This window comes from Megalops cyprinoides, chromosome 20, assembly GCF_013368585.1.
Source record: "Megalops cyprinoides isolate fMegCyp1 chromosome 20, fMegCyp1.pri, whole genome shotgun sequence".
In the NCBI taxonomy this organism is placed as follows: Eukaryota; Metazoa; Chordata; class Actinopteri; order Elopiformes; family Megalopidae; genus Megalops; species Megalops cyprinoides.
In genome coordinates, this window is record NC_050602.1 from 18,255,126 (window position 1) to 18,269,411 (window position 14,286).

Sequence of the window (14,286 nt, forward strand, 5' to 3'; positions counted from 1 at the left end):
TATCTGCAAAAAAGGGAACTTTACAGCGTTATAATGACATGATTTGTGAGCGCCTCTGTAAACATCTTTGCATCAAAATATGTTAAACAACAGCTACTGAACCCATATTCCCCGCATTATAACTGGCACCAGACCCACACAGCATCATAAACCAATCGTAAATCAGGATACTTTTATAAGTTGGCTTACAGAATGGGGCTTAGTAAATTAAGCTGTTAAGTGAGTATCCAAGGCAACACGTAATGAGTAATCAGCCAAACAGGCTTTATAAAGTACAGGTGCTTTATAAGTCCATATGCAGAGTGTTGGCATATGTGCCATATATGTCACAGTGCCTTTATGATAGAAAGGCTGTAAGTTAGTGCTATAAGATGGGGGTATGTAATGTCAGTGAGCCAAGGGAGAGATTTCATTTAGGACCAAGGTCACTGTGAGAGCAAGACTGAAAGCTCTTTTCCGACCCAGCCTTTGTTTTCCTTGACTCAGAGTGAAGGATGCTAACCCTGCCTCGGCAGCAGTAGCCTCTCCTGTTTAAAATGAGATGGACAACATTATGTTGTCTGCTGTGCATTTCTGGTGCACTTGTTGATAAAAGCCCATGGTCAGTGTGCATGAACATGCAAAACATTTCCCTCTATATTATATGCCAAAATGGCATTACTGTACAGGACCTGTTGGCTCAGCCAATAGATGTTTCCTGAGAGGCTTACACAACTTGCATGTTTTGCTGAAGTGATTTGGGCTGAGTACTGCTGGAGGGTAACGAGGTTCTTGTAATCCAGTTCCCTGACCACTTTATGTAATGGCATCTGAGCATGCCCAGAAGATTCAGACACTGGTAAATTGTTTCTTGATTATGTTCAAAAATTCTTCTAAATTCCCCTGTGGAATATTTTGATATATGTTCTCTCTGCTGTTCTGTCCCTCACAGACAAGTCATTTCATAAATTCTGTGTCTGTTTTTGAAGTTATGAGTTAGTGGATCTGAAACCCTGATCCAATAATCTCTGCCTTAAACCTGTCTGTCGGAGAATGCGTTTTACCTCCGCACGCCCGGGGCTGGAAGGTCACATGTGTCAGTACTGGGGAAAGGAGTGTCTGGAGGAAAGGTTACCAGAGAGCACCGGCTCTCACTGTGGACATCTCAGTGGGGACCTTCTGCCTCTGTGGACAGAGTAGAGTGGCATCAGTGAACGCCCCCGGGTGTCACCTGGTCCGGTCCGGCGCTAGTTGCCTGGGACAGGTGTCACAGAGGCGCTTTTTTGTGATGAGCCGCGGTTAGAATGTGACAGACATGCAGAGAGGCAAGCTGCCTACAGTGACCCCACCTCAAGCGGCTGAGGAAATCACATCTGTGTGTGGCCTCTGCTGGGGGTGCAATCAAGTGTAAAAAAAAGTTGAACGGGTTTTTTTTCTAAAAAAAAAAAAAACATATATACTTAATTAGACATATATTTGTCTGTGTTTTGTCTCACAGATGGCTACATGATACCAGGAATTGCTCGGGTAAAAGTGTCAGTGTTCCCCTGAGAGCTGAGTGGTTGAATAACGCCGGAAACGGTTATGAAACGAAGCACAAAAGCGAAGCGCGTTTTCTAAAAAAAAAAAAGTGTTGGTGTTTCGAAAACATGCAGAATTTCAGAAAAAAACTGGAGTCCTCAGAGGGGTGTGTGGTTTGACTCGCAGGGCCTCTTTCTTTGGCGTGGAAAACATTATCCTCCCAGATGTGCTGGCACTCAGGGAATCCCAAACAGACGATCACGCGATCCTTAATATCCAGTAATACTGCACATATCCCCAAGTGAAACAATGCCTGTGGATTTAGGCATCTTTGTTTTACAAATAGAGAACTAAAAAAAAAATAGCTCGCTCAGGCCTCCCAAATGTTTTGATAAAATATGACGTGAAGACAGAGCAAATGATAAGTCAGATGTTGCTGTTGCACGCCCATGTTGCAAACTGGAGCCAGCTCGTATGTTGAGACGGTTGACATTTGCTTTGACCTCTCTGAAAGTATTCATCTGTTCTTGATTACAGGATTGCATTGCAAATCATGATTTTATTCCTGTGCAGTCAGCTGCTATCTCACACACTTCTGTGTTGCAGAACGCCATATGGATGTGTTTGTGGGAGAGGGCCAAAAGAACAGAAAATGAGAATCATTCACAAAGGCTGTTATTTTGTGTGCATGATTTTTTTATAAAAAAAAAAAAAAAAAAAAGAGGTGTGGAGGATTCACATTTTGAATGAGCGACACTTTGCGGATGGCCGTGTCTGTCTGTGTCTGGTGGGTGTGTTTATAGTGTGGTGGAAATGCGGCAAAGCAAGGACTGAACATTTGAATGATCACGAGGTGGAAGGCTGGAAGGATTTATGGTGTCACCATATATACATGTAAACACCTATTGCAGAAGCTTGGCTACTTTAGTGACCCTGCATATGCCCTGCCTGTCTTTGCTTAGTGTATATTCTTTTTTGTTTTTATTGTTTCCTTTGTAACACAACATGGTGAAATTCTACAAGTTCAGCAGTATTTGCAGGGTGATATACATAGAGTATCTGAGTATTTAAATACGACAATGACCAACACAAGGTAGAGAGAAAGGAAGAAAAAAAAAGCAATTTTGATACCTCTGCTTATATATTTCATGGCTTTCCAGGGTTTCAAGAAATGCCTTCTGCCTTTTCAGAACGTTTGCCATTGCCACCTTGCATTCGCCTTTTCATAGACAACAGGAAGAGCAACCTATGTGATGGGCCTTTTACCACTTAAGCATATGTCTTCACTAGTGTTTTCCGCCACCTAGTAGTGAAAGGATGGTACTGTGTGTGGCTTGGGAGGAGCTGCTCACTCACCAGCTCTGTCGGGCAGCGAGTGCGCCAATGAGCAAGTCAGCGAGCGAATGAGAGAGATATTCACTGAGTGAGTGAGGGAAGCTCACGACCATTTTTTTAGGGCTGTTTAATTGCAGTTAGGAAGCCTAATAGATCTTGTGTGGGCTGCTGAGAGCAGCAGGGCCTGGTTAGCGGGGTGAGGGCTGATGCGGCTGTGCTGTGCTGTGCTGTGTGTTTTGTCAGTGCCACTCAGGGTCGGGGCACGCCTGTAAACAAGACCAGTAGAGCATTTACACATTCCACAAGGTAATTCACACCAGCGCACAGGCCCTGTGGGTTCAGCTGCTTTTCCAGGGAGAAGGGGTCGTCCCCTGTTCTTAGAAAGAGCAGCTCCCATTTTGGAAACGGCAGGAATAAAGAGTGCTGGGTGTCTCCCGCCATGGAAATGACAAAGGTCGGCGGCCGACCGGCAGAATTGACCTGTTTCGCATGTTGTGTCTGCATTTTCGAGCTTAGCTTTGCGTTTCCGCATGCCTTTTATGATATAGTCCTCTCAACATGTCTTTACACATGGCTACATGACTACTGTGATCCAAAGGCATTGTATGTAATGTTGTTTGCACATGCTTAAGAGGAAAAGGCACTAAATCCAGCAGTACAGTACCTATATTGGAAATTGGTTAGTCGCTTTTCTACTTTGTCAAATGATAGTATGATAGTATGATCTGATGAATATGTTATGCTTTCACATCTATTTTTTAGTGGTTTATTTTATAACCTTTGCCGTTTTCACCTCAATGGTACAGTGACTTTCCCCCGGCATGGTTGGGAAACAGGACTAACAGTGGTAACGATTTCAGTGGGGCTCTTCCTGTGAGGGTGGGCTTGTTTCATTGGCCTCCCTTCCGCCCCGGTCTCTGTGGACCCAAGGGGTTTGATACTCTGTGGCATCGGTGTGAGTGCAGCACTGTTCAGCAGAAGTGCTTTGTCTGCACCCGAGGGAAAAGCAGTGAACCTGGCTGTGATGCTTCTGGGCGTGAGGCCCACACCAGCCCACAGCCACTCTAAGGTGGCAGCGTCTGACTCCCTCTCCTGTCTCTCTGTTGTATCAGAGGGTAAGGAATCCATGCATGCAGATCTTCTCTCTTCTCTCCTTTCCCAGAGTACTGCTGGAGTCTGTCTGTTTCTGTATGTTCGCGACAGGACAGTACCACATTTTACTACTAGATGGTAATAATATGTGGTGGGGGTTGTGTTTTTTATTGTTTTTGTCATCTTAGGGGGCCACATTGTAGGGATCTTATATGTATGATGATGACCCAGCCTAAGTGACTGACTCTGAATGGACTACACTTCCCAAGATTCACTGGGGTGGGGGGTGGCGGGGGGGGGGGTGTTCTGATTAACAGTCTGGACTGTAAGGTATGGCGAGTTGGATGAAGAGAGTGGCATTGGAGACCTGATGTGGAATCGAGCTGGTTGGGCGCAGTGCCAATCATAACCACAGCTGCAGCGGTCACGAGCACGGCATGGAAAGAGCTGAACAGGAAGTTCTGAAAGGAGAGGCGTGAGAGAGGTGAGCTGGAGCTAGATGGTAGCCTATGGATACAGAGTGGTTTGACACGGCAGCCGAGAGGTCATGCCGGAAGCAGTACCACTCAGACGTGTCATCTTCAAGCGGCTGAGATGCGGGCCAAACTCGCAGACCGTAATGACATCCTAAGGTAGTGTCCTACACGCTTGTGCCAGTAGGCCGATGATTGCTTGTTTGTGCAGCTTTGATTTGAGGTTTTAAAGTATATGCTGCTGCAGATGTTGGTGGTGTGAAAGACTATGGAAAACCAAGCGAGAGGTTGTCGTCCACACACGCACAGAGTTTCAACTGCAAACAGAGTCACCGCAGCTGGGTCCAGCCTGTCCCTTCTTTGTTGTAGTGCTGGTATTGCGTCATGAGAGTGGATCTCTCTCTCACCACCTGCTAGAGCCCTCAGAACCTCCCTGCGGGAATATGCCATGTCAACCCCCATTAGGCTCTTTTTCACTACAGCTGTGAAATGTTGAAGATCATAAAGAATAGTGACTGGAATCGTCAATGTCTCAGGGAGGAGTTCAGAGAATAAACATCAAAGATTGTTACAGTGCAATGCTCAGGAAAGCACTAGTCACACATCTTGTTCAGTCGAGTAATAACAGGAGAAAGGTCTAATTAACACAAGTGCAGTCTGTACACTGTGGTGTGCATGAGCACCCCTGCAGAGTTACTTCTCATTTCATATCAAATTGGATTTTTGGTTGTTTATAAAAAGTGGATTATTGTAAAAAAAGTATTTTTCATTCCCTAAAATTAAACATCCATTTCTTTGATATACTCCATTTTATTTTGTCTTGGGTCACATGTGACATGCAGAAACTTAGTTTGGTATGAGTATGTTCCATTGTATAGCCAAGAACCTCAGTAAGACATGCCAGTGATCTGGTATTATGATGTATGTCACAAGTCAAATTAAATCTTATGAACTGGGTCAATGTAGGAAGTAATTCTTGCCAGTGAGACAGAGCATAGTGTTATGTCTCTAAAATGAAATAATCAGAGGATTACCAGACAAAGTAATTTTGAAGTATGTTTTACAGATGTCAGATGAGTACATATAGTGAACTAGTCCCTTTCCCCAAAATCTCCACTTCACCCTCCATACTCTGTGGCTGTATTAATCCTTAAATTTTTACAAAGACAAATAATACATTCTGAAGAATTATATTTTTGATAAATGTGTTGTACATCGTTACTTCCTAAATAAATAAGCAAATAATAGCTCAACAGAAAAGCTACTTTAGTCTTGCTGTGTTTTCCTCTACTTGCTCCACAGCCAATCAGTGTCATATCTGCAAAAATTGCTGTACACTCTATGATTCACACTCACATGGTGATGTCACATCCTCAAGTGTCGCCATTTTTGTGGCTTTTGCTTTGTGTCACTGAAAGAGTTGTAGGGCCTGATAAAAGATGTTCTGGGCATGGTCATATGTAGTTGACTATTGGCATTAGACCACTGCTCTGGGCTCCTGGTTCTTGACCCCTGGATGTAGTTGGCGCTTGGGTGTGTTATTTGAACTTGGATTGCATTGAAAAGGAATTACAGAAAATTTGGATTTTAAATAATTTCTGCTTTTGTCCCTCTGTTGTGTAACTACAAAGTCTGTCATAATTACATTAATAAGCCCTGTGTAACTACAAGCTAATACAGTGTTACCTCCATGCAGTTTCGTATTGTTGCATAACTTGTAATAATATTTTAATAATATAAAATATTATTACATAAATAATAATATTTTCCAGTGTATGGTTCGTTTGTATTTAAATTTAGGGTTGTAGTAAGCTGAAGTCTTTGACTCAGGGTGAGGGGTGGAGTTGAGGTTAGAGTAAGGTGTCAGGATGGAACACACTTTGCATTTGTGACTCTCTGAGGAGAATAATGATTCACAGTGTCAGTGTGAAAGTTACCTGTAACTAATTTCCACCTATGTCTCTACCTCCACTGAAACACAGTTATTATGTTATTACAACTGTTTTTTTCACATTAATGGTTACAGGAAGTACATACAATGTAATTACATATTAATTACTTAGTATTTACAAAGTGGTTTTGTTGGTAACATGTCCACCTTATATAGTGTTACCCTTATACCAAGTAGTTTCTGATGTTTCCAGTCCTGTGATTTGTCATATGTATGTTGTAAGTGACTGGAGGAAAGCAGGCAGGGCAGGGCCACCTGTTTCCTGTTTTCTGTTTCCTGCATCTCTCTCGATGGAACCTGTTCTGTTACGTATTTATCAATGAGGAAAAAAAAGAAACTGAAAAGAAAAAAAAAAATCTCTCAGTGGCCAAATCAAGCATAACATCACTCTGCTGTGATTGATCCCTGCCTAGTCCTCCCCAGCCCTATGAGGCGCTGTCAGCAGGAGAACTACCTCCTGGACAGGCCTCGGTCAGAGGCCTTGTCTCAGTCCTTTCTGTTTTTCTTGTTTTTGCGGTTGGTTTTAGGTGACAGGTGAGTATTGCAGCCGCTGGCCTTTGCCTTGTTAAGATCTCCTATGACTCTAGTGTAGGATTACTCTAACTCACAACAAAGCTCACAACAAAGTCAAAACATAACCACTCTGCAAATCACCAGCAGAGATCCTAGCTCTGTGGCAGTTTTAAATTTGTATTTAAATGACTTTATCAAATTAATCTGATTAATTACTTCATCAAAAAATGTGACGCCACATTGCAAAAATGGACTGTTTTGAGAAATATTTCCACTGAAGCAGTCAGCAGTGTACAGTGGCATTTATTTCTGTGGCTCAATGCAGATACGTGACCCATCTTTTATTGTCTTTAATCTTAAACCAGACGTCTCGCCCCACAGGAATTCTCCTACCGCCGGTTTGGTCTGCTCCTCTGCACTTACAAAATTATATCTGTAAAGACCTCGAATTTGTCACCTGAATGTTCAGCCAGATGGATAGTAAGTCACTCTTCCATTTCACAGCTAATTTAGGAAAAAGGAAGGCGCCTAGAAGCTATAATTTAACCCAGTGGAAAGTGGAAAAGCTGCTGCATCATTAAGTCAAAAACACAACTAAAACTGCTCTGATCTTTATCTGGTTTCAGGTCTTTGGTACATACTTTACAGTCATGACATTTTTTAAACAGATCTTTGATCTTCAGAGCATTTTTTCCTTAATGTCTGAGAAAGATCAGTCTTCTGCTGCAGCTGACTTCGTTTGATTCATTTGCTGCCAAATTTGATTCTATGTGAAAGAAATTATTTTTAAAAATTATTAGAAGCAGTTGTAGTTTACTACCATGTAATCTGTGGATTAATTGCGTGTGCGAGTTGTCCGTACAGATTACAAATGATTTGGAGAGAGAAATCAAGGACTTTTTTGTGTTGGGTTTAGCTGGTGCATCAGTATTTAGGTCATCTGTGCGGTGCTGCAGACACTGAGACGGTAGATCCCAAAGTCTGCATGGAGTGCAGGAAAAGGCCCCTTGCTGTCAGGTATTTTTGTTTCCTTCAGGTCACGGTGTGGTGGTACACACAAAATCCTTAAATAGCAATAAATCTCGGACTAAGGAAGGAGTCAGTCACCCAGACAAGCAAACACACAAGAAGAAGAGCGAACCGTTGAAGTTTGTGCAACTGCAGTTTATGCAACCCCAGGCAGACATTTCACCTTTGTCCTTATGTTATCGGTACAGTCTTCTATTCTCGGTCCGTGCTCTCGTAATTATGCATTTTATTGAGGTGTCCTATTGTGATTTTCAGGGCTTATTTCATTCTGTAGAAAGAGAAATGTAATTAAATAGATGGGGTGGAATGATCGCTTTATTGTTAGTGATGCGGTCACAAGTGTTGGAGGAGGAAAAAAAAAACGTCAAAGCTCTGGATCAATTTGCACAACTGAGCTTGTTTTCCTAGCTGCAGTGGCTGTACGGTCACATCACCATGTGTGCTGTTCTGCAACCGTGTCATTTCATTTCATTCATGCATTCAGGGTGGGAGTGTGTGCTAACGTTTGTTTGGCTTGTCTCCCATAAATTAGTTTAAATATTATTACATTACAGAAACACATGATTTCTCTTACCAACCCCATTTTAATGTCTGAAGCTGTGTCTGTGCAGTGTTGACTGAATATGACAAGTGAATTGTTTTGAATCAAGGAAAATCATATCCTGACTTTCCGCTCATTCTAATAAGCACAGAGCAGTTGGAGAGATTTAGCTAAAACGATTACTTGTCTATCTGTCGGTCTCATGTATTTGAGATAACATACCTGTCTGAGTTAAGCACCTGAGTTTGAGACGGTTTGATCCGTCTGCTACTTGTTTGCGCAGTCTTTGTCGTAGAGTTTTGTCATGAATCAGCTTGCCTTTATCCCCTACAGCTAAAAACCTGATTCCCACTTCATTGCGACTTCCTGAAGAAATTCATGCAGTTCAAATACTTTGTTCTTAATTTTGATTAACAAATATAACCAGTTATTGTTATTTAATTTTTTATGTCTTCTGAACTCATGATGCTCTACAAAGAGTAAAGAATAAAAATGTGTAATGTTTGCTAAAAGTATAATGGAAGCCATTTCTTAAAGCTAAGCATAAAACTTCAGAGCAGTTGGATTTCACCCCCCCCCAGTATCTGTGGGAGGCTGTTGTGAGGAGCATGAGCTGGGGGCTTCATTTTTTAGTAATTGGAGTTTTTTTTTACAGTGAAATGAAGTAATGTTTTGACAACTGAATTATCTGCTGTTTCTGATATTGGTATTTATTTCTCTGATTCATCCATGTACTTATGTCTTAGTGTCATATGTTTCCCTGGATACATGAGAAAATGGTGCTAATAGCTTTAAAATGAAACATGACATTGTGTTAAATTTATCATGTATTCGTGACTCATAGTCTTCAGGATGTCAGTATTAAATAGTAACAGTAATTTAACAAACTCAACGTATTTGAATCTTGACAGGTGCTGGATTCACTTCAGTAACTGTTCTGTAGATCATGAGATTTTAGGGCCTTCAGTCGTCTTGATCATCAGTCTCTTGAGGCCTAAGATGAAGCGCATCTCTTTCATTGAAACGGATCAGCTCCCAGAGGAAGGCTCCTCTGGATCAAACGTTTGATCGTTGGTCTGGTACCAAGGTTGTGTGCATGTAAATGCTCTAGTTACTGTGAAAATGCTTTTTTAAATTTGTGTGGAAATACACGTGTGGATCCATCTTGCAGTCCCCTTTGGGGGGCCTTCATTTACCACTCGCTTACATGATCACCCCAGTTCCCCTCATCCAATCACACCCTTTAGGGTTAGCTTACATCATAAAATCACTTGCTTATAGGGCCATTACTTGAGACTAATTATACCCTACTACGAGGAGAGGGGTTGTGATGTGTTGGCAGTGTTAAAATTGTGTCCGTGCCACCGCTCTCCTTAGCTTTCACTGGGCGGCCAGGTCGCTTTGCGTAAATGGAGCTGACGCAGGAACCACCTGCTGCCTGCCCGAAGCCCAGAGTACGCCCTGTTCAGAACCAGGGGCTGACGTTGCTCAAACCGGACGCCCTGGTGGAGAAACGCCTGGTATCACAGACTGCAGGAGGGTTTCAGATCAGCTCTGCTCCCGGGTGAAACCAGCGAAGCGTCTAGTTTCCCCCACCGTCAACACATTGTAAATAGCCCTTTTCGATTCATGCGGTTTAGAGAGACACATTTACGACAGGACCGTGTCATCTTAGGACACGTTCTGAAAGTAGTGTGGAGATCTGTTCAGCCCGCTGTGGCTCTAACGCCAAGCCCTGCATGTAAAATTTGCCGTTTTGTTCATGCACGGAAAGCTCACGAGACACCATGCATGATGCATATGAAATTGTTGTGGTTTGACTAAAGATGTGATGTTTATGCTCACAAAGTTTCACAGCAGTGACTTTGAAAATGCAAGATAAGATGGCATTGGTGGAATTCTGCCATGTATGCCCAGGGCTTAATAAATGCACCATTCAGTAGATGTTTTATGATGCTGGTGTTCAGCTGCAATCCTTAATTCTAGATAAGAATCTCATTTCGGCCATTTGCTGGCTTGAAGCACTCGATCCTGCAGCTAGTGGTCATAGTAGTTGTGGTAATAATGATAGTAGTAATAATAATAATAGTAATGTTCCCTCAGTAGTTTCTGGCATACTACAGTTAAGTGTACTGAGAAACATGTAAAACAGCTGTAGCAATAGTTGACTTCATTATTATTCATCTGTGCTAAGTCTTCTGAAGAGAGGGTAGAAGTTTGTGTGAAAGTGAGGAACTGAAGCCTCACTAGTCTAATTTTAGCTTTAGTTTTAATGGCCACCCAGGGGACGGAGGCTCTCCAGAGATCAGTGGAAGTGAAACTGCTATAACATTGAACAGGCATTGGCTGCAACTATCCTGGAAGTGTGTTGCTGAGCATGCTGCTGTTTTGTGCTTTCTACCACAGATAATGGAGCGTGTCAGTGAAACTTCACTCTGCCAGAGTTTGGACTGTCCTTCGCTTTAAATACGAAAGATTCATAAGCATAATTCTCTGGCCTTCCAGGGACTGGTAGGCAGAATGCCGTTTGCGGATACAAAAAAAAAGATGTGCGGTGTTTCATGCAATCATACTGAGGATGTAAATGACAAAGTCGAGTATGAGTGATTACCCTCAATCTTGGCCATCTCACATGGCTATAAAGCACAAAGCGTTGACAAGAAGGGGCACTCTGAGCTTCATTTGCCACTAAATTGGCAAATGCTATCTTCAACATGATCATGGTTTGCTTTGTGTGTAATGGCTTTCATGTAGCGTTACCTGAAGTGAAAATCAGCATCAGTAATACTTGCATCCTGTGTATTTGCTCTAGTTGCTCAGCACTGTCCAGACACAACCAAGTGCCATCGTAATGGCAAGGGAGTGATGTCCTGTAATGCATCTTTAATGAGGTGCATATTAGAAATTGCGGTGTGTCCTTGGCTGTGGGATATCTTCCTGGCATACGCTGTTGTGTATAGCCGTCTAACAGTGTCTGCCTTTCAGCCAGACTTAGCGCTGTGATAATCTGCGATGCATTTATCCGAATGATATCGGCAGTAGTGAATGCCAGAGTCTCTGTGATGAATGTTCTGTCATTGCTGTTGTTGGACTCAGAGGTCCTTTGCCGGATGGAACACAGGCCGCTGTCTCACTGCATCTACCTCCACGTGGCTCCGAAGACTTCACATTGACAAAGCTGAGAGGCCAGGACTTTCCCGCTTTCACGCTGCAACCGAACATGAAGGACTTTCATGACTCTGAGGTCTTTACTGTGTAAAAACCCATTGACCCAGAAAGCTCAGGGGTGAGCGTGGCTTGCAGCAGTGTGGATGTCCAAAGCCATTGATGCAGCTGGCCTTGGCTCGTTCATTGTGTTGTAGGAATCCACATCTCCGCTTACCCTCTGAAGGAGTCAGTTAAGCTTTCAAGCAATCAGTTATCCTCTGCAGATGTCATGTAAGCTTTAGACCAGCCACTCATTGGTTCTTGCAGTGGTCAGTTGTTCTCTGCAGAGGTAAGCATTAAGTACATTCATAGTACATTAATAAGCATTACAAGCAAGTCTGGTACATTACAGCACATGTAATTAGCCACATTGGATTACTGTGTCATATGCTAACTGAATAGCTTGAAAATAAATTGTGTTTTATTGACACAAGTACAGGCATCCATCTCTGGCCATCAAACTTGGTGGCTGTTAGTCTGTCAGAGTTCTACACCATATTATACACCAACGTTCATGGCCAATTGAAATGAATGAGTGGAATTTATGAAATGATTCATGTCTTTATGCATGCCACGTTTGTTATAAGGCGCTGTCTGCCAGGGCATTAGCCTGCCTCGGTTTTGCAGTACCAGATACTAGCACAGGGGAAGTTTAAGGTCGGCGCTGAGCGAGAGGCCAGTCATTCTGAGAGCAGAAAGGGCCCCTCTGATCACGTCTTAAATCCACAACGCCCAGGGCCCAATCAGTCCACTGCGCTGCTGTCTGGTTTCGCATGCTTCTTTTAACCCGATATATATCACAGATTTCATAAGCTTTCTTTAGCATAGATTTATATCACGGATGTGTCACTTTCTGCTCTGCGCCCATGACGTTTCTGTTGCGCCTCGTAGGATACGCGCCGCTGCCTGCGACTCATTCTGGATAAGAGCGCCCGCCAGATTAATAATTAACCGCGAAATGCCGTGTTGTTGTCGGAATTTCCTTGGAGGTATACGGCGTTAAATGTTGAACATGAGCTTTGGGCTCCCGGAGTCTTCCCTTTCCCCAGAGGAAGATGAAGGAAAGGGTTGCGCGCAAACTCTGCATATCCTCGCCGCGCGCTGTTTGCCATGGAGCTGAGTCTAATAGGAGCCCCTTTAATGAAGGCCTGCCTTAATGAGCTGCTTGGCAGGGCTGACGCAGTCTGAAAGCCCGCGAGGCTCGGAGCTGAACGCGCCGCTCTGGAGTGGTAGAGGACTGACTCAGTTTCAGTACGAGTTGCAGGGTTTTTCTGCGCAGGTCACGCTTACGGTGTGGACTTATGTGCAGTCAAGGGCTTTCCTAACACTGCACTCTACTGTTTTCACGCCCCACGCTCCTGTCTTCTCACCCCACCCTCCTGCCTCAGTGCCCTCCTCCGTTACCCTTTCACCCCACTCACCTGTCCTCATGTCCCAATCCCTGACCCTCACACCCCACTCTTCTGCCATTTCGCCCCATTTTGCTGCCATTAAAGCCCACTTCCCTGCCCTTATACACCCCTCTCCCCAGCCCAGCTTTGTGCAATGCGTTAAGCTTACTGAAAGGCCACCACAGGGCATTCCCTAAAATATTGTAAGTGTTTTTTAATGCACAGTTATCATTTGGCATCTATATCTAACTTGACATTTAATTAAAGTTTTTTTTTTAATTGAGTATTTAAAAAACGAACCCTGGAGAATGTGTTTAATTAGATGTACAATAACAACTCACCAAGTCAGTGGCTCATATCTCTGCCTGGTTCAGCCAACCGATTACTTTCCCTGCGTTGTATTTTCTCATAGAAGCACAGTAGACCAGAAGACGACAGCGTGACCTAGTCTCCTGCCTTACAGTAGGATTTTTATTTGAAATGTGTCTTTGAAATAAGTAACACTTTCTTGTTGCCAAAAGGAAAAAAAAAACACCCAAGATAACTTTGAATCCAAAAAGCGTCTCACGTGGAACTTGATGTATTAAATATGTCTAAGCAGCAGCTTACATGTGACTTTAATTACAGGAGAGGGGGGAAAAGGACAGCTTGACCTCGAAACACAGGACTACATTTCTGTATTTCAGTACGGCCATAACTCCTACATGTTGTGTTTGAGGTCACAGGGTCATTATGTAAGCGTTTCTTTCATGCGTGTGTCTGAGAGGTTGGGGACCGCTGGAGGATCCGGCCTACTTAGTGTTCTTAGAAATAGCGCTTTACACGGTCTTTACTCATCCCTCAAGACTCAAGAAAGATTTGCTAAATTAATTTGGTAAGAGGCCACAGACAAACTACATTGATGACATCAATTACATTTTAATGAAAAGGAGATTAAAAGCAAAAGAAAGTAAATCTGTGCTGGATTCATCAGTCTTTACATCGGCACAAATTCCCATTACATCTCAAGAAGACCCTAATTTGTTGAGTTGATGTTTGGTAGGGTGCTTTAAAGAACATGGACAAATTATTGAATATCTGGGTCACGTTGGTGAAGTCGAGTCAAAGTCCAGCTAGGCGGATTCCATCAGATGGGTCTGAGCTTCATGGATTAGTGGGTCAGCAGAACCCCAAAATGGACCTTTACCCTCAGTACTCAGCCTACACTACGAGTCAAACCCGATTGCCACTTGCACTGAAGAACCACATGGTTAC

General features: G+C 43.2%; 1 protein-coding gene across 1 annotated transcript in view; it reads left to right on the plus strand.

The window, feature by feature from the left end:
• Positions 1-14,286, plus strand: part of LOC118795635 (lipoma-preferred partner homolog) — a 127,222-nt gene that overhangs the window by 54,137 nt on the left and 58,799 nt on the right. The window lies entirely within an intron of this gene.